Source organism: Hylobates moloch, unplaced genomic scaffold (genome assembly GCF_009828535.3).
Source record: "Hylobates moloch isolate HMO894 unplaced genomic scaffold, HMol_V3 SCAFFOLD_20, whole genome shotgun sequence".
NCBI lineage: Eukaryota > Metazoa > Chordata > Mammalia > Primates > Hylobatidae > Hylobates > Hylobates moloch.
The window spans coordinates 27,579,209-27,600,889 of NW_026652295.1; the positions used below are offsets into that span (position 1 = coordinate 27,579,209).

The 21,681-nt window shown below is 42.0% G+C and overlaps 1 non-coding gene across 1 annotated transcript; it reads left to right on the plus strand.

Moving 5' to 3' along the window:
• Positions 1-9,681: 9,681 nt before the first annotated feature.
• TRNAA-AGC (transfer RNA alanine (anticodon AGC)) lies at positions 9,682-9,753 on the plus strand. The gene has a single exon. It is a non-coding gene; the product is annotated as a tRNA-Ala (tRNA).
• Positions 9,754-21,681: the final 11,928 nt, after the last annotated feature.

The window sequence follows — 21,681 nt, forward strand, 5'->3', positions numbered from 1 at the left end:
ACATGTCAAGCGTGGCAAAGTCATTTTCTTCCTCCGCACAGTTAGTCCTGTAATAATACTATTTTTAATCGCTCTTTTTCTGGCTTAATCCTGATTCAGTCCTTACAACCACACTCAGGATCGGGTATTTTTAGGTACATTTCGCAGCAACCACAAAAGTGATAAATGACACCTAGTTCAGTTCAGTTACTTGGCACACATCAAACGAACAGATAAAAACAGTACGCCTAGGTATTAAACACGTAGATCCTTGCTGAACACCGGAATGAATGGACATAGGATTTGAACCCTGGTTTGCTGACCTGGCTCCAGCTAGCTGCTCTGTGTTCTCCCTTTGGAGGGACCGGATTATTCCTTCTCTTGATGAGAACATCTCCAGGGATTCCTGTTTTCTGGGAGGTGCCAGAAATTAGCAAGTAAACTATAACGAACAACAAACCGGCTCTGTGATTCCCTTATACATTTTTGCTTCGGAAATATGCCGGACAGCAAGGAGACGCTTTCATTTCTCTCTTATTCTTTCTCTGGGTTTTGGAATTATTGCATTGCTGCGATATGCAGCAATGGGTCAAAACGGGGTTGGAAAAAAAGTAGAAAGACTCCCCTATGCGAACATTTTCGTTCTAGAGTAGTTTGGAATGTTACTGCGTAAGATGATTTAGCCTGGCTGCCACCAGCACTTACAGGGTCGGGTGGGGCAATCCTTCCTAGAGCAGGAGCCAGCTAGCTTGGGTCGGGGTTCTGTCCCACTCACCGTGTGATCTGGGCGGGCCACTTCACCAACTCCATCCCATAGTTTTTATCTATCCAGGAAGAAGCTGACTTTGGCAATTTCAAATAAACCCAGCACCAAGGAACCCATCTACTCACTAGGGTTTCTCGGCTTTTCTATATTTGGTGGAAAATATTGGAGAGATTATTTCTTGCCCAAATGCTGGGGTGTTTTTGTTTTTGTTTTGTTTTGTATTGTTTTTCCTTCCTTTGAAATCTTTACTTCTGTTTAGGCAGAAGGGACTGTCTTCTCTCCCCATCATGTTCCTTTACCAAATTTCATATATCCATCCTCACCATACAAGTACCCAACATGGAAAACTGACCTGGGTTAGAGGACTAAAGATTTGTTTATTTAATGATTCAAACAATCGTAGTTATTTATTTGAATGAGGACAGTTATTATGATTTTCCGGTCCGAGGTGGGTGTATCACTTGAGGTCAGGAGTTCGAGACCAGCCTGGCCAACATTGTGAAACCCTGTTTCTACTAAAAATACAAAAAAAAAAAAAATTGGCTGAGTGCAGCGGCGCACACTTGTAATCCCAGCTACTCATGAGACTGAGGCACGAAAATCACTTGAACTCGGGAGGTGGAAGTTGCAGTGAGCTGAGATCACACCACTGCACTCCAGCCTGGGTGACAGAGTGAGACTCTGTCTCAAAAAAAAAAAAAAAAAAAGAAAAAAAAAAAAAAAAAAAAAGAAAAGAAAGTAATTATAGCAAGGTTGCAAGATACAAGGTTAATATATAAAAGTCAATTCCTTTTCTACATACTAGCAATACTCATTTGGAATTTGAAATTAAGAAAGCAACACTATTTATATTAGCACAAAAAAAAGAAAAGAAGAAAGAAACAGAAGAGAAAACAAAAAAGAAAAAGGATACTGAGATATAAATCTAACCAGATATGTACAAGATCTATGTGAGAAAAGCTACAAACTCTGAAGCCATCAAAGAGAATCCAAATGAATGGAGAGATATTCCATGTTCATGGATAGGAAAACTCAATATTGTCAAGACATCAGTTCTTTCCATTTGATCTATAGATTCAACACAATCCTAATGAAAACCCCAGTGAGATACTTAGTTGTAGAAAAAACAAACAAACTCAAAATTTATACGGAAAGGCAAAAGATTCAGAATAGCCAACACCATGCAAAAGAACTATGCTGAAAAACTAACATTACCCAATGTCAAAGTTACAGTAATCAGGACAGTGTGGTGGTGTGATATGGTTTGAGTGTGTCCCCACTCAAATCTCATCTTGAATTCCCACGTGTTTTGAAAGGGAACTTGTGGGAGGTAATTGAATCATGGGGCAGGTCTTTTCCATGCTGTTCTCATGATAGTGAATAAGTCTCACGAGATATGATGGTTTTAAAAAGGGGAGTTTCCCTGCACAAACTCTTCTCTTGTCTGCCGCCATATGAGACATGACTTTCACCTTCTGCCATGATTGTGAGGCCTCCCCAGCTACATGGAACTGTAAGTCCAGTAAACTTCTTTCTTTTGTAAATTGCCCAGTCTTGGATGTGTCTTTATCAGCAGTGTGAAAATAGACTAATACAGTTGTCAAAATAATAGAAAAATAAATCAATGGGAAGAAGTGAGAATTCCGAAACAGACCCATAGAAAACTTATCTTTGACAAGGGAGCAAAGGCAATTCAGTGGAGAAAAGCATGATTTTTAAAACAAATTTTAATAAAACAATTGGAGATCTATATGTTAAAAAAAAGACTTTAGACATTGACCTTAACACTTTCATAAAAATTAACCCAAAATTGATTATACACCTAAATGTAAAACACAAAACTCTAGAATTTCTAGCAGATAACATAGGAGAAAATCTAGGTAGTGTTGGCTTTGGCAATTAGTTTATAAAGACAACACCACAAGCAAAACATCTGGAAAAAAAAATAAGTTGGATTTTATTAAAATTAAAAACTTCTCTGTGAAATACACTGTTAAGGGAATGAAAAGAAAATGTACAAAGAACTCTCAATAATTTAACAAGAAAACAAACAACCCAGTTAAAATGTAGGCAAAAGATCTGGACACTTCACTAAAGAAGGTGGCAGCTAAGCTTATTTACAGATTCTCAACATCATACGTAACTAGGGAAATGAAAATCAAAACAGCAGGTGGGGAGTGGTGGCTCATGCCTGTAATCCTAGAACTTTGGGAGCCTAAGGCAGGCAGACTACTTGAGGCCAGGAGTTTGAGACCAGCCCGGCCAACATGGCAAACCCCCATCACTACTAACAATACAAAAATTAGGCAGGTGCAGTGGTGTGTGACTGTAGTCGCAGCTACTTGGGAGGCTGAGGTGAGAGGCCTGCTTGAGCCCAGGAGATTGCAGTGAGCTGAGATCGCACCACTGTACTCCAGCCTGGGTGACAAAGTGAGACTCTGTCTCAACAAAGTAAAATATAAAAAAATAAACAGAGTTTTAAGAAATTTATCACCCAGAAATAATACATGAACCTACTTTGGATCATAAATCGAACAACTCACCTATAAAACAATTTTTGCATAACTGGGAAAATTGAACATGGACTAGGTATTAGATAATATTAAGAATTTTAGTTAAATATTTTAGAAGTGATAAAGTTATTAAAATTATGGTTTTGTTTGTTCGTTCTTTTTGTTTTCTGTGCCTCAGGAGGTCCTGACAACATGTGCCTTTTTTTTTTTTTTTGAGATGGAGTCTCACTCTATCGCCCAGGCTGGAGTGCAGTGGCGCGATCTCGGTTCACTGCAAGCTCCACCTCCCGGGGTTCATGCCATTCTCTTGCCTCAGCCTCCGGAGTAGCTGGGACTACAGGTGCCCGCCACCACGCCCAGCTAATTTCTTTTTGTATTTTTAGTAGAGATGGGGTTTCACCGTGTTAGCCAGGATGGTCTCGATCTCCTGACTTCGTGATCCGCCCACCTCAGCCTCCCAAAGTGCTGGGATTACAGGCATGAGCCACGGCGCCCGGCCACATGTGCCCATTTTTTAAAATGTTCTTTTCTCTTAGACATATACTGAAGTATTTAAACATCAAATTACATGATGCTTAGAAGTAAAATACTTCAGTGGAGAAAAGGAGAGATGAATGAAATAAGAATGGTAAATGCTAATTGTTGTTGAACCTGGTTGATGTGTGCATGGAAAGTCATTACACCATTCTCTCTAACTTTATATAAGTTTGAAAGCTTTAATAAACAAAACTAGAAGAGCTTTTTTCGATGCAAGCATTAGCTGTCAACTACCTGTTTTTGTCAATGATATTCAAAATTACTCTCACTCTTGTTTTGAGGGGAGAAGGGGGACAGGGTCTTCCTCTGTCGCCCAGGCAGAACTGCAGTGGTGTGATCTCAGTTCACTGCAGCCTCCGCCTCTCAGGCTCAAATGATCCTCTCACCTCAGTCTCCCAAGTTGCTGGGACTACAGGCACGTACCACCACACTTGGCTAATTTTTGTGTGTGTATTTTTAGTAGAGATGGGGTTTTGCCATGTTGGTCAGGCTGGTCTTGAGCTCCTGACTTTCCGCCCTCCTTGGCCTCCCAAAGTGATGGAATTACAGGCGTGGATCACTGTGCCCAGGCAGAACTCTCACTCTTAAGGCTCCACCAATGTTGAGGTGTTTGAGGGGGGGAAAGTTGTTGTTCTGTGGGATCCTGGTACTGAAGACATGATCTGGGTAACCCCTAGCTCTTTCCTACCCACCCACCCTCTATGCCCTCCATTTCCCTCTCTCTTCTGACATAATGAGGCATGCAGGCCTGAGTGAAGGAGTACATTCTGGCAGCTATGGGAACTATGGCTATGCTGATAGTGCAGCTAATGCCTGTGAAGAAGAAAGAGAGACTCACTGAAAATTTGATCTGTATAGGTCCTTTGGTTTATTTTTTAATTTAATTTAATTTTTATTTATTTTTTCTGATGGGTTATCTTTTCTTACATATGATGATGATAATTCATGACACTTAAATAGTGATGTTTTGTTTTGTTTTTGACACGGAATCTTGCTCTGTCACCCAGGCTGGAGTGCAGTGGCATGATCTCAGCTCACTGAAACCTTGGCCTCCCAGGTTCAAGTGATTCTCCTGCCTTAGCCTCCCGAGTAACTGGGACTACAGGTGCTCACCACTACACCCACCTAGTTTTGTGTTTTTAGTAGAGACAGGGTTTCACTAGGTTGGCCAGGCTGGTCTCAAACTCCTGAGTTCAGGTGATTTGCCTGCCTCAGCCTCCCAAAGTGCTGGGATTACAGGCGTGAGCCACGGTGCCCAGCCTCTTTTTGCCTAAACCTTCCTAATAATTTTTGATGATAATGGCCTCTCTTTCTTCTCTTCCCCAATACCCCATTCTTTAAATAAAGCTTATGATTTTAGCATGTTTCTAGTAGGGCCCAATTCATATGTGTATTAGTCTAGTTACTGTTTTATATTAACTTTATAAATTCCATTGACTTGGCTTATAATAGCTTTATGATTTTTGCTACTTAGGTAGGCCATTTGATTATCGCTGGTGACAGAATAATGTAATTACTAAACTCTGAATGGAAATAAAGTATTCAATAAACTCAAATTGAACTTGGAGTATTGTTGCTTTAATCTAGTGTATTTATGGAAAGCAAATCACAAAGATGGACTGTTGAGTAAAAGAAAATATTAAAATATTGTTAAATACTCTGTATTGCTGCTACTTTGGGATTTACCCATTTATAGGCACCAAAAATAAATTTTTTTTTTTTTGAGATGGAGTCTTACTCTGTCACCCAGGCTGGAGTGCAGTGGCGCGATCTCAGCTCACTGCAAACTCCGCCTCCTGGGTTCAAGCCATTCTCCTGCCTCAGCCTCCCGAGTAGCTGGGACTACAGGTGCCCCCACCATGCCTGGATAATTTTTTTTTGTATTTTTAGTAGAGACAGGGTTTCACCGTGTTAGCCAGGATGGTCTCGATCTCCTGACCTCGTGATCCACCCACCTCAGCCTCCCAAAGCGCTGGGATTACAGGTGTGAGCCACCACACCCGGCCAAAATAAATTTTAAATAAAATTTTAAACACTTTCTCATTCTTAAAGTTTACTTTGATGGGTACACAAGTCTAGATTGGCAATTGTTTTATTTCAATACTTCCAAAATATATTTTATTGTTTCCTGGATTTTATCATGAAGATGCTTGTTAACGTTCTAATTGTTCTTTCTTTGCAGAAAATCTATACATTCTCTCTGGCTGATTTGAGACATCCTCTTATGTTTGGTATAACACAGTTTCAGTATGAGATGTGTAGTTATGGTTGTTTCTCTTTAACGTGCTTGTGACACATTTGCTTTCTGACTCTCTAAGTGAAAATTTTCTCTCCAATTTGGGAAATTTTCCAGGTATATTATATCTAAATATTATCTTGCTTACATTTTTTTCTCTTCTTTTATTCCTGAACTCTAATCATATATACTTCAGAATTTTCACATAATCTTCCATTTCCATTATTATTATTTTTTAAATCAGTATTCTGTGGCTGTGTAATAAAGTACTCCAAACTCGGTGGCTTAAAACAACATAGAACTCAGCTGAAATGTATCATCTCATCTCCTTGTAAAATCGGCTGGATTTACAAATTCAATGTGAATTGGCAGGTCAGCTGGGACTCCCTGCTCTTGGATGCCCTTAATGCCTGGATGTCTGATACTTGGCAAGGGCTATTTTCTGGAGTTATCAGTTTTCCTTCATTTGATCTCCCCAACAGGACTGCCCAGCTTTCTTATACAGTGATAGTGTTCCAAGATGTTGAGAACTGACGCTGTAAGCTTTCTTGAGACCTGCACTTAGAAGTAACACAGCATCACTGCCACTGTGTTCCCATGGTCAAAGCAGATCACAAAGGCAGCCCACATTCCGGGTTAGGGGAAAAAGATTTGGCTTCACCTTCTGATGGGAGGAGATGCAAATAATTCGCAGTCATGTTTATCTATCTCAGCTTGCTTCATATGTTCCATGTTCTTAACTATTTTTGCTGTATTCTGGGTTAATGTTTTGGCTTTATCTTTCAGCTTAGTAATTCCTTCCCCAGCTGTAGCTAATATGCTATTTAGCCTTGTCTATTAGGAATTTTTTTTTGGCCGGGCATGGTGGCTCACACCTATAACCTCAGCACTTTGGGAGGCCGAGGCGGGTGGATTACCTGAGGTCAGGAGTTCAAGACCAGCCTGGCCAACAAGGTGAAACCCCGTCTCTACCAAAAATACAAAAATTAGCCAGGTGTGGTGGCACACCCCTGTAATCCCAGCTACTCGGGAGGCTGAGGCAGGAGAATTGCTTGAACCTGGGAGGCAGAGGTTGCAGTGAGTCAAGATCGTGCCACTGCACTCCAGCGTGGCTGACAGAGTGAGACTCTGTCAAAAAAAAAAAAAAAAAAAAAATTTAACTATTATGTCTTTATTTCTTGAATCTAAATTTTTACATAATTTTACTCACTGTTTTGCATACTTCTATTTGTAATCATATCCTTAATTTATTGATATATGTCAGACATAGCTATTACACATTTTGTATCTTAAAATTTAACGTCTACAGTTCTTTAGGTTTCAATATGACTTTTTTGTATCTGTTGAGTCTCAAGCATAGTAATTTACCTTCTTAGGTTTGTAGTAATCTTTATTATTAACCTTATTGTGTGATCTTAACATAAGAGAGTTCTGCAGGCCTAACTCGGGGAAGTTTTCTTTCAGAGAGGATATATTTCTACTTCTGCCAGGAGGTAGGCGACAAACTTGACCCTGAACCACTTGGTCTCACTATAGGTTTTGGCCTATAACAAGAGTGTCAGGCTCAGCTCCTCCAACTCTCTGCTTTTCTGATATTAAATATTCATCCTCACAGTTGTATTTCTATTGGTATCTGACTTCAGGTTAAACCCACTCCTCTGTTGGTCCAAGTTGGCTTCCAGCAGTTCTTGCTCCCAACTGTTCCAACTCCCAGGAACTTTAGGCAGAGTTCCCACAGCTATGGCTTTGACTACTCACTACACTGACCTGGGCTCCAGGTGTTTCTAAGTCACTTTAGCGCCCAGAAAATATTCGTTTATTTTTGTTTTGAGTGACCTCTAAAGAATTCCTTAATCCTTTGTGAAACCAGAAATGTCACAAAAAGTGTACTATCTAGAGACTTTGTTGAGAAGACTTTTTTAAAGCAAGAACCAAAAAGTACAGACCAATGGCTGAAAAATATATAAGCACGCAAGATTATCTATTTAGTATTCCAATGGAGAACGTACGTCCTGAGCCTAGTCATGAGAAAGTATCAGTCAGTGAAAGACATTCTATTTTTAAAAATGAAATGAGGCCGGGAGTGGTGGCTCATGCCTGTAATCCCAGCACTTTGGGAGGTCGAGGCAGGTGGATCACGAGGTCAGGAGTTCGAGAACAGCCTGGCCAACATGGTGAAACCCCGTCTCTACTGAAAATACAAAAAAAAAATTAGCCAGGCGTAGTGGCAGGCACCTGTAATCCCAGCTACTCAGGAGGCCGAGGCAGGAGAATCATTTGAACCCGGGAGGCGGAGGTTGCAGTGAGCCGAGATCGCGCCATTGCACTCCAGCTGGGCGACAGGATGAGACTCTGTCTCAGAAAAAGAAAGAAAGAAAGAAATGAAAATAACACTATTTTTTAAATGACATATCAATGTCATAAAAAATAAAGACTATGCAAATATTTTTCATTAAAGAAGACTAAAAAAGATAGGACAACTAAATGCAACGCCTGACCCTAGAGGAAAACATCAGGTCAATTGGTCAACTTGAAATGCAGACTGTAGATTGAATACAGCTATTGTATCAACGTTAAATTTACAAAAGTTCCTAATAGTACTGTGAGTATATAGTAAAGTACTTTAAGTAAAGGAAATGGACGTGATGTATGCAACGTACAGGAGAGAGAAGAAGCAAATCATAAGGCAAATGGGGTAAAATATTAATAATATCTAAATCTGAGTAAAGGATAGAAGGGTATTTTTGTATCATTTTTATTTTTTCAACTTTTTAGTGAGTTATAAACTGAGAAAGAGAGAGGGAGAGATTTCAACGGAGGTGCCTCAGAAGTCAATAGTTGTGAATCTGGATTGGGCTGGGCCAGCTCTTTAAAATACGGGAAGCTTCCCCCACCTCCCCTCAGCATTCGAGAAACCAATAATTTTTCATTGCTCCATGGTTTCCTACAGATTGGTCGCCAAGCAACAGATGCCAGCCCTGCCTTACCTAATTCATCTTTTTTTCAAATAACACTACTACCCCACCCCAACTCCCACCAGTTTGGCTTAGCAGGGGACCCTCAGAGTTTTATCGGAGGTAAACTACTCTAGACGTGCGGAACTGGGTACCTACGTGATGCCTCTCACCCGGGCCCAGATTTCCAGTTTGTCCTTGTGATTGATTCATGACATCTTGAGCTCGCAAGAACGTTCCCTGCCATCACCACTAAATGTTCAGCGGACGTTTTGGGCTTTTGGAAACGGTAGTGATTTGAGAGTCTTTGTTCCAAGAAAGGCGGTGCTGGGCGCGGGGACTGGAACTCGGTAGGCGAGGATCCCCTTTGACGCCCCCCTACAGTTCCCCTTCAAACTCGTAGGTCTCAGCTGGTACCCGGGCTGCGCTACTGGCTTTGGCCTCCTGGGGCCTTATGGTTGAAAACAGCAGGAAATGAAGCTGGAAAAAGCGAGAGACAACAGATTGTCTGCTTTCAGGCTCTTTCCTTTGTAATTTCACTGTGTTGCTTTCTTTGGACGCTGCTTGTGCAGGACCCAGCCTAGCTGTTTCACAAATTGCGGAGTTTGCATTCATGATTTCACTGCAATTTACTGAATCTTTGAGAAATACTGATTATAAATCATGAAAGAAATGCAAAGGAAGCTGTCTGCGGTTGGGGGTGTAGCTCAGTGGTAGAGCGCGTGCTTAGCATGTACGAGGTCCCGGGTTCAATCCCCGGCACCTCCACCAGTTTTGGGAGTGCGCACTTTTCTCCTCTCAACGGACCGGCTTTCCACTTTCATTTCTCCCTCCTGTTAAATAAACCTAGTCTCATTCATTCAATTTTATGCTTGTCTGTACAGTCTTTGTGGTGTTAAATATCTGTATCGATAGCATTGCCACACCAGGAAGGTCTTGAACCCTTTGTAACAAGCATTTTTGCTAATTAATCAGCCTGGTTTCTTTGGATTTCACGCTATGGTATTACTGAAAAACAGAAAGAAAAAAACAGAAATAATATAAAAATAATAAGAGACCCTTTGTTTTATTCACTGTTTTTTTCTTTTCTTTTTTGAATTCTAAAGAATTCTTGGAGCAAAGAACAGCATGGAGGTGGAATAGCAGAAACATATCTTATTGATGTCTTTCTTCTGAGCTTCCAACTACCCTGTATCTTACCTTTTCTTGAATCACCAGATATGGAAGCGGTGGGCCCCGTTAGTACTGTGGGGTGATAGCTACATGAAGGACAATAAAATGCTGTCTGTCATAGCATGGGGTGCCTCCTAAGTCTAACCTGAATGAGACAGATGGGATTGGCTGGTTAAATGAAGCCAGAACTACTGCCCCTTTGCTGAAATAGCTTAGTGGGAGTGTGAGAGACCAGGCATCCAAATATCTCTTGTTCAAGAAAATTTCAGTAAAAATAAATGACATGTTTTTGGGGAAAGGGCTTGTGGGAAAAGGGCTTGTGGGGTGCCTGCATAAACTGGCTATAAAAATATGAGACAATATGTTGTGGAAAGCCACAAGAGGCCTCTGAGGAGGAAAGCCTCCTAATTGCCATCACGTTCCCATGCTCAGAGCGAGACCAGCTCTCTTATCTGTAAACACTGTGTTCAAGGAGAAAGGCACTCCTTTGAAACAATGGAATGTGGACAGACTCCAAGTTAAGCCCGCTCCCACTAGCTACTCTCCGATAGGTTAAAGATATGCTGTTTGAGCACAAAGGAGATTCATTTAAACTGCTATTGCTATAGATTACGGCTATGACGCACTGCCACCTTTTCACTGTTTCGACCTGAACATCTGCTTCTTAGATCTAAGTGATTGTACTCTATAAATAGTGTGGAGACCAGAGCTCTGAGCCTTTTGCAGCCTCCATTTTGCAACTGGCCCCTGGCTCCCCACCTTTACTCTTAACTTGTCTCTTCTCAATCCTTTGTCGCCACCGGACTTTGGGTACCCTACGGGTGGTGTTGAGGCTGGTCTCCAACACATGTTGAACTCATTTTACAAACACATTTAACTAGATGACCACCTCCACTGCCCCAACACAAAAAAGTATGCCACAACACCTACATATGTTAATCAATCCAAATCAAAGGTGATTTGCCTACGCCAGAGCTAGTATGAAATATTGATCAAATACATAATATGAGAGGAAAGAAACCAGTTTTTCCCTTTTTAACTTATTGATTTCTAGAAATTATGTTTTATTCTGATAAATTATTCTGTATAATATATAATGTTAATAGATGTTTATGAGGCTGGGCATGGTGGCTTATGCCTGTAATCCCAGAACTTTGAAAAGCTGAGGCAGGAGAATTGCTTGAGCCCAGGAGTTCCAGACCAGCCTGGGCAACACAGAGAGACGTCATCTCTTTTAAATTAGCAGGGCATGGTGGTGCATGCCTGTATTCCCAGCTAGCTACTTGGGAAGCTGAGGCAGGTGGATCACTTGAACCCAGGAGGTTAAGGCTGCAGTGAGCTGTGATTTTGCCACTGCACTTCTGCCTGGGCAAACAGGGGAAAACACTGTCTGAAAAAAAAAAAGCCAGGCGGGGTGGGGGGGCACTGTTTATGGTATGTATTCCCTATTTAAGTCTTTTTATGGTATTTTGTGATCAAATACATTTAAATTGTTTTTCATGACAAGGATATTCATTATGTTCACTACTACTTGACATTGTAATGGCAGTATTAGCCAAAGCATTTAGACATGAAAAAGTAATTAAAGGATTAACTACTGGATAGAACGGGATAAAGCTATCTATGTATCTTGGTAGGATTATGTATCTGGAAGCCACCCCTCAAAATGAAAAACTTAACTATAAATAGAGAATTTGGTAAAGAAGCTGGTTACAAAGTTAACATAAACATACTCACTCACACACACACACAAAATAGCTTTTCCATATTCAACCTTTGAAGGTTTTTGAATATGTTTTATTTTGAAAGCTAACACATGAAGGAAAAGAATCAAGTATTTATCCTATCTCTCCTGTATGGAATGTATTTCAGGATAAACATATAGTTGATGAGGGAAAGATTTTTCTTCTCAGGAAATAACAGCTAATAAATGCAGGAGAGATTATAAAATTAGAGTCAACATTTTGCAACTGGTATTGCTATAACACATCCAGGTCACAATTGGCAATGGCTGCTATAACCATGAGGTGAAATTGGATGAAGGACTCTAGAATGGTTGGAGTAGGCTGACGTCATCTAAAACCAAAGCTAAATTTTATATCATCAAATGTGAGACAACTACATATCATGTAACCCATAATAAAGTAAAGTCGAACATACTCAGGACCACAATAAAATACTTGTGTTGAAAATTAAATTTCTATAATCAAATAGATAAAAACCATTTGTTTAGAGTAAATATTGGAGATACAGAAATGTGTTTAATAACATTGTAATGATGCAATCAGCTAAATCCAGAATGTGGAAAATTCTCCCGGACAAACTGACCTTCAAGAAATAAATGGCATGGAGTCCGGACACGTTGGCACATGCCTGGAATCCCAGCACTTTGGGAGGTGAGGTGGGCTGATCACTTGAGGTTGGGAGTTCGAGACCAGCCTAGCAACAGGCTGCAACACCGTCTTTACTAAAAATACAAAAATTAGCCGGGCATGGTGGCAGGCGCCTGTAATCCAAACTACTCAGGAGGCTGAGGTACAAGAATGGCTTAAAGTCAGTAGGACCCTTTTTCCCCAGGTTTTTAAAATAACCTTTATTTTTTTAAAAGGTAATATGTGCATTATAGGAAATTAAAAAACACAAGAGGCCAGGCATGGTGGCTCACGCCTGTAATCCCTGCACTTTGGGAGGCAGAGGTGGGTGGATCACCTGAGGTCAGGAGTTCGAGACCAGCCTGGCCAACATGATGAAACCCTGTCTCTACTAAAAATACAAAAAATTAGCTGGGTGTGGTGGTGTGTGCCTGTAATCCCAGCTACTCAGGAGGCTGAGGCAGGAGAATCGCTTGAACCTGGGAGCGGAGGTTGCAGTGAACCGAGATCGCGCCACTGCTCTCCAGCCTGGGCAACAAGAACAAAACTCTGAAAAAAGAAAGAAAGAGAGAGAGGGGGAGAGAAGGAAGGAAGGAAGGAGGGAAGGAAGGAAGGAAAGAAGGAAGGAAGGAAGGAAGGAGGGGGAAAAAAGTAAAACACAAGAAACAAAGAACAAAGTCATCGACGATCACAAGTAGTTTATACTTTGATGTGTCCTTCTAGGTCTTGTGTGTGTAGACATAACATCCAGTTATATGGGATTGAGATTTTACAGTATATAGTATATATTATGCTTTTTTACACATCATAAATATTTACCAATTCAGAATTGCAAAGCTATATGAGTATTCTGATAACCAAGAATATACAGCACCAACTCAGTCTGTTAGAAAAAATATATAATCTTGCTTTTTTTGGGACAAAAATTTTATAGAAGGCAAAAATGGAGACATGCCTCTGGATAAAAGCATTAGCAGAGTTCTGATTAAAATACTGCATTCCCTTAGTGCTCAATTTAAAATAAAACATAATGCAACTGAATACACTAAGTATAATGTTTCTAAGATAATTCATTAACAGATCTATACCATTAAAATATTAGCAAGAAGATATGCTTCCTTTTAATTACTTCATATATTCCTATTGTACAGCCAAAAGAGATGCACATACATCAATGGCTATCGTCAAAATGGAAATATGGACACATCTGCATTCATCTCTCCCTTTATACTTCCTTCTGCCTCTGTACTGCTAACCTTATGAACAAGTCCTGATATACACTACCCAGTGGTGGTTTCACAATTCCATGTCCAAGATACATCTTTTCTAAAGATGTTTACTGAAAAGTAAAGTGCTCATATAGACCTATGGTTATCATCTAAAACCATGTTCTAGATAATGGAGATACTAGCAAAGAGCCCTTCCCTTCACCTTTCCTCTTTTCCCTCTTCCACCGTCCAGGTGGCTATGTCCGGCTCCAAGAGGTGGACTAACAAAGGTCACTCCTAGAAGACAGGCCTTCCTAAAAACTAACAAAAGGATATAAATGGATTGTTTTGCTACCTCTACTTCCAACACACTTTGAGCAAAAGGACTTACATTTTAATATACAACAATATTAACTAAAATGCACATATAGAACAATGGTTAGACCATCTGAACTAATCTAACTCACCTGCACAGAACTCTTCCCCCTACATACTTCTTCCTCCACAACTTGCCACTACCCAGTGAAAAGTCAGTGTACTCTCCAAAACACCAAGTTTAACAATTCCATTCCCAAATACAACCACTCCTAGGCAATTTTGGTGAAAGGTGTTACTTTAGTATCTACTTTTAACCTATGTTGTGTGCTTTTACACATCTACAAAGACAAGATGTTTCAAATAGGAGTTGTTTTCTACTGTATATACAGTAGCAGTGAATAAATGGTGCATATACATAACACAGGCTATAATTTAAAAGTGTCTTCTAAATAGGAACATTATGGCCTAGAATCCTTCCCCTTCTCACCTCTAAATTAACCCTGTGGACAGGTATGAGCATCCAGAAGAGGTATAAGCATCCAGTTAGAGATTTTAACAATTTCACTTCTGTGGGGTTTTTTGTTGTTGTTGTCGTTGTTTGTTGTTTGTTTTTTTGAGACGGAGTCTCACTCTGTTTCCCAGGCTGGAGTGCAGCGGCACGATCTCAGCTCACTGCAACCTCTGCCTCCCAGCTTCAAGCGATTCTCCTGCCTCAGCATCCCGAGTAGTTGGGACTACAAGCCTGTGCCACCAAGTGCCCGGCTAATTTTTTTGTATTTTCAGTAGAGGTGGGGTTTCATCATGTTAGCCAGGATGCTCTCGATCTCCTGAGCTCATGATCTGCCCGCCTCGGCCTCCCAAAGTGCTGGGATTACAGGCGTGAGCCACTGGGCCCTGATCACTGCTGTGTTTTTAAGAACACTCTATGAATTTTAACACAAAGTGTACTCAATGTATCGGTTTACTAACTCTACTTTTGTCATACACTAGCAACCTCCTTAACATCTGGAAAGACTAGATGTTGTAAATTAGGACTCGTTTGTGCATTTATATACACTATATACACAGCATAGTAAAAGACCATAAACATACTGGTATAAAGCCCTTTGCACTTTCTTCTCCTTCCTCCCTGAACCAGCACAAATATAATAATGTGTACTGCTCAGGGAAGTAGTTTGATCAATTTTCAAAAGACAATATTTCATATGAATCAAAACAATGTCTACAATGTATTTTGTGCATTTCTAAACATTTAGAAAGCCTAGATGTTTCAATTAAGGACTTAAGTTTGTCCACTATATACACAGTAGCGTTGAATAAACCACACATATGTAACAGTGGTTATATCTGAAAGTGTCTTCTAAATTGAAACGTTCTAGTCTAAAATCCTTAATTTCTTCCCACTCCCCTCCACCACAAACTCAGTGGATATAGGCACTTGTGTCACTTAGCTGATGTTATCATTTCACTTCCAAAAGTCCTTTTCAGGAAACAGTCTTTAAATGAATTTTAACACAAAGTGTACAAAATATGTTAGTTTATTAACACTACTTTTGTCATACGCTGGCAACCTCTTTAATATCTAGAGACTAGATGTTATAAAATTGACTAGATATTAAAAAATTTAATATCTAGAGACTGTATATTATAAAATATACACTCAACAACTCATTTGCCCAGTATTTACACAATATGCACAGTATAGCAAAGTTAAATGAAAAGCACATAACATATAAGGCAATGGATAAGCTGAAATTTTCTAGTACACACTAGCAAAACACCTTTTGCAGTTTCTTTCCTCCTACCTCCCTCAACTCAACGAACAAGTAGGGAGCACACTGTTCAGAGAGGTGGTTTAACAATTCCACTTCCAAATACAGTATTTCCCATCAGTCTTTAAAAGCTATTTACAAAGTGTTATTCAACTACTTCTACTTTTAAATACATCAAGCACTTGTAAATAGCTGAAAAGACTAGATATTTCATACAACTTTTCCACCATGGACACAGCACTGTTAAATAAAATTGCATACATGTAACAATGGCTATAATCTGAGGTATCTTCCAAATATGGTCATTTTGGTCTTGAACCATTCCCTCCTCACTTCCTTCTCTCTGCCTTTAATTCAGTGGACATATACAGGCACGTGTAATGCTTGGAGATGGTTGAACAAATTTGCATCCAAAAGTCATTTATAGAAGACAAGCTGTCCTATGAATTTCAACACAAAGTGTACAAAATGTGCTAATTTTACTGAGTACTTTATCATACACTGGCAACCTCTAACATCTAAGGGACTAGATGTTGCAGAATTATGACTCATTTGTTAATTATAAATTTATACATGGCAAAACAAAATCCACAAAACATACAGAAAAATGGTGTCTAAAAAGTCTAAGTATAAGCACACTAGTATATTACCTTTTGCAATATCTTCCCTCCCACTTCCACTAAACCATTAAACAAGTATAGACCCTACTATACCGCTCACAGGGGCAGTTTAGCAATTCCACTTTCTTTTCTTTTCTTTTTTTTTTTTTTTTTTTTTAGATGGAGTTTCGCTCTTGTTGCCCAGGATGGAGCACAATGGCATAATCTTGGCTCACTGCAACCTCTGCCTCCCAGGTTCAAGCGATTCTCCTGCTTCGGCCTCCCAAGAAGCTGGGAATACAGGCATGTACCACCACGCCCAGCTGATTTTGCATTTTTAGTAGAGACAGAGTTTCACCATGTTGACCATGGCTGGTTTCGAACTCCTGACTTCAGGTGATCCACCCGCCTCGGCCTCCCGAAGTGCTGGGATTACAGGTGTGAGCCACCGCGCCCGGCAACAATTCCACTTTCAAAAGACACTATTTCTTACGAATTTTAGCAAAAATATATTTTTAAGTGATTATTTACTCTTACTTTTACATTAGAGGTTAAATGTTACCTGTATATTTAATGTATGCTGGGCACTTCTAAACATCTAGATAGGCTAGATGTTTCAGGTAAAGAGTATATTTATTTGTCCACCATATACAAAGCAGGTTTTTTTGGTTTTTTTTTTTTTTTTGGAGGCAGGGTCTTACTCCATCACCCAGGCTGGAGTGCAGTGGTGTGATCTTGGCTCACTGCAACCTCTGCCTCCCTGGTTCAAGTGATTCTCCTGTCTCAGCCTCCCAAGTAGCTGGGATTACAGGCGTGCATCACCACGCCCAGCTAATTTTTGTATTTTTAGTAGAGATGGGATTTCACCATGTTGGCCAGGCTGGTCTTGAAATCCTGGCCTCAAGCAATCCAACCACCTCAGTCTCCCAAAGTGCTGGGATTACAGGTGTGAGCCACCGTGCTGGTCCTGCAAAGCAGTCTTGAATAAACTGTACACATGTAACAATAGTTAAAATCTGAAAGAGTCTTCCAAATAAAAATATTCCAGCCTAGAACCCTTCCCATCTCAGTCAACCCAGTGGCCAATAATGCTCAAATTTTCAGAAGACAATCTTCCCAAGGAATTTTAAAACAAAATGTTCAAAATATATTCGTTTACTAACTCTACTTTTGTCATATACTGGAAACCTCTTTAATGTCTAGAAAGTCTAGATGTAAATTAGGACTTGTTTTCCTCTATAAACACTGTATATACACAGATAAGGAAAACAAAGTGCACAGACATGAGAGACAATAGTTAATTTTGCCTCACCGTAAGCACACTGGTGGCATAGAGCTCTCTGCACAGCCTCCTTCTCCTCCTCCCCTGAACCAGTGCATAAACACAATGTTTGTTACTGAACTGGTGGTTGGCCATTCCCCTCTCAACACATTTCATATGAATTTTAACCAAAAGATATTTACAAAATGTAATATTTTACTATCTCTAAATTTAACATATATTAGACACTTCAGAACATCTAGGAAGACTAGACATTTCCGGGAGCAGTGGCTCAGGCCTGTAATCCCAGCACTTTGGTAGGCCGAGGTGGGCGGATCATTTGAGGTCAGGAGTTCAAAACCAGCCTCGCCAACGTGGTGAAAACCGTTTCTACTAAAAATACAAAAATTAGTCGGGCATGGTGGTGCGTGCCTGTAATCCCAGCTACTTGGGAGACTGAGGCAGGAGAATCACTTGTACATGGGAGGTGAGCCATGATCGTGCCACTGCACTCCAGTCTAGGCAACAGAAAGAGACTCCATCTCAAAAAAAAAAAAAAGACTAGACATTTCAAAAAGTACTTGGAGTTGTCAGCTACATATACAGTAGTGAGGAATAAAATGCACACACAGGACAATGATTATAATATGTAAACGTCTTCTAAATATGACCAGTCTGGCATAGGACCTTCTTCTCTTCCTTCTCAGATCTTCTCCACGTCCTAGTCTAACCCAGTGAACAAACGTGTATGTGTCTGCTCCTGGTGTTGCTTCCAGAGGTGATGCAACATCTCCATTTCAAAAAATCATCTCCAGAAGATGTTTATTTTCTACGATTTTTTTAAACAAATGAGAATTTACAAGATGTGTAATATTCTTAGTCTATCATACGTCAGCAGCTTCTTTACATCTGGAAGGGCTAGATGTGGCAAATGTTTTCTTGTAAAAGTTTTGGGTGAAGCTGAGAGCAGCTTTCTCACATTATAGGTACACCTTCCCAAAGCGTGGTGGGCATCTCCAAACCGCCAAATGTGGCCTGTTACTCCATTTTTCTCTTCCCACATCAAGGTCTGGTAGAAGGAAGGCCAACCGCCCCATGGCCGTTACCGTTCCACTCGTCCTCATCTGGGACTCCGCTGACCTTCCGGCCGTTAAAGCCGTTGTCCATTGTCATCAGGACCAGGTAGTCTCGCTCAATTGGGACAGAGCGGTCGCCCGAGGACAGGATCCGCGCTGCGCCGTGGCCTAAAAAGGAGGCCAGGTCAGTCCCTAGCTCCGCCTTCCCGGGCCCTGCGCCCCAGTGGCCTCTGCGCGGTTCTTCCCGCCCCGCACACACGCCGCCACCCAAAGGCTCTGTGTCCCGGCGGCCACCCGGTCACCGAGGTGTAAGGAGAGGTTCCCCGCTGCTTCAAGTCGGGGCCCGACGGGTGGAAGCCGAGGCCGCGGCCTCTGCTGGAGCTCCAGAGCCCAAGTCTTTTTTAAGAGGCAAAGCTTTCTTAAGAGGCAAAGCGGGGGAACTGACATTGGCGGTAGGGCGTGCAGGGCGGCATACTAAGTTGCTCTGGTTATCTTGACTTAATGAGCCATCCCTGTGGTCTGGCCAGAGGCAACAGACTGTAAATCAATTGATTGTCCAACATTCCTTCCCAAAGTGGGACACTCGGCAACCTCGGTTGTCTCCTAAGGTCAGTTCCTGGAATTCTTTTAAATGCAGTTCTAACATTACGGCGTCAGTGAGGCAGGTTTTGTAATCAGTGGAGATGCATGAAGGAATGCCCTAGTGGGGGTAGCCTGAAGCCAAGCCCCCTTTCTACTCTGCCTTATTTTATCCTCTTTTTATTTCAGGTAGATTTAAGATAATCATGGTCTTCCCTTCTCTTCCACAGCAGTTTGTAGAATGCTCATCTCTTATTTTGTTTATTTGAGATGGTGCCTGTCACCCAGGCTGGAGTGCAGTAGCACAGTCTTGGCTCACTGCAATCTCCGCCTTCCGGGTTCAAGCGATTTTCCTGCTTCAGCTGTGTCCGGAATTTGTGAGTGCTTGGTCTCGCTGACTTCAAGAATTAAGTCACGGACCCTCATGGTGAGTGCTACAGCTCTTAAGGTGGCACATCTGGAGTTGTTTGTTCCTTTTCGTGGGCTCATGATCTTCCTGGCTTCAGAAGTGAAGCTGCAGACCTTCGCAGTAAGTGTTACAGCTCAAAAGCAGCGTGGACCCAAAAGAGTGAACAGTAGAAAAATTGTTACAAAGGGCAAAAGAACAAAGTTTCCATAATGTGAAAGGGGATCCGAGCAGGTTGCCACTGCTGGCTCGGGCAGCCTGCTTTTATTCTCTTATCTGGCCCCACCCACATCCTGCTGATTGGTAGAGCCGAGTGGTCTGTTTTGACAGGGTGCTGATTGGTGCCTTTACAATCCCTGAGCTAGACACAAAGGTTTTCCACGTCCCCAGTAGATTAAACTAGATACAGATTGTCGACACAAAGGTTCTCCAAGGCCCCACCAGAGTAGATACAGAGTATCCATTGGTGCATTCACAAACCCTGAGCTAGACACAGGGTGCTGATTGGTGTGTTTACAAACCTTGAGCTAGATACAGAGTGCCGATTGGTGTATTTACAATCCCTGAGCTAGACATAAAGGTTCTCCACGTCCCCACCAGACTCAGGAGCCCAGCTGGCTTCACCCAGTGGATCCCACACCAAAGCTGCAGGTGGAGCTGCCTGCCAGTCCCGGTGCCATGCGCCTGCACTCCTCAGCCCTTGGGTGGTCGATAGAACTGGGCACCTTGGAGCAGGGGGTGGCGCTCGTTGGGGAGGCTTGGGCCACACAGGAGCCCATGGAGGGGGTGGGAGGCTCAGGCATGGCGGGCTGCAGGTCTCGAGCCCTGCCCCGCAGGAAGGCAGCTAAGGCCCGGTGAGAAATGGAGCACAGTGCCGGTGGGCTGGCACTGCTGGGGGACCCAGTACACCCTCCACAGCCGCTGGCCCGGGTGCTAAGTCCCTCATTGCCCGGGCAGGCCGGCTGCTCCGAGTGCGGGCCCCCCCAAGCCCACGCCCACCCGGAACTCCAGCTGGCCTGCAAGTGCCGCGCGCAGCCCCGGTTCCCGCTGGCGCCTTTCCCTGCACACCTCCCTGCAAGCTGAGGGAGCCAGCTCTGGCCTTGGCCAGCCCAGAAAGGGGCTCCCACAGTGCAGCGGTGGGCTGAAGGGCTCCTCAAGTGCCGCCGAAGTGGGAGCCCAGGCAGAGGAGGCGCCCAGAGCGAGCAAGGGCTGTGAGGACTGCCAGCATGCTGTCACCTCTCACAGCCTCCTGAGTAGCTGGGATTACAGGCGCACACCACCACACCCAGCTAATTTTTTATATTTTTAGTAGAGATGGGGTTTCACCATGTTGGCCAGGCTGGCTTTGAACTCCTGACCTAAAGTGATCTGCCCGCCTCAGCCTCCCAAAGTGCTGGGATTACAGGTGTGAGCCATAGTGCCTGGCCTATCTATTTATTTATTTATCTCGGCTCACTGCCGCCCGACCTCTTAGGCGCAGGTGATTCTCCCACCTCAGGCTTCTGAATAGCTGGGACTATAGACGTGCACCGCCATGCCCGGCTAATTTTTTTGTATTTGTTGTAGAAATGGGGTTTCCCCATGTTGCCCAGACTGGTCTCCAAGAGCCTCCCACCTGGGCCTCCCAAAGTTTTGGGATTACAGGCATGAGCCACGGGCGCTCCACCTATTTGTTCCTTTTAAAAAATCTAATTTTGCCTTTCTTGTCTCAGATTTCTCCCATAATTTGAATGTATTTAATGTGCCTTTTTATTTGTATGTCTTATTGTAACTTGTGTTGCTTTTGTCCATATATTTTTTATATATGTAAATGCTGTGATTTATAGAGTTCAGTATTATTTCTTACTCTTTAAACATGATGTTTTGTATGTTACTACATGTATATTTTCTTCATTGTTTCTAATTGTTTCTGGACCAAACTAAGGGTCTGGC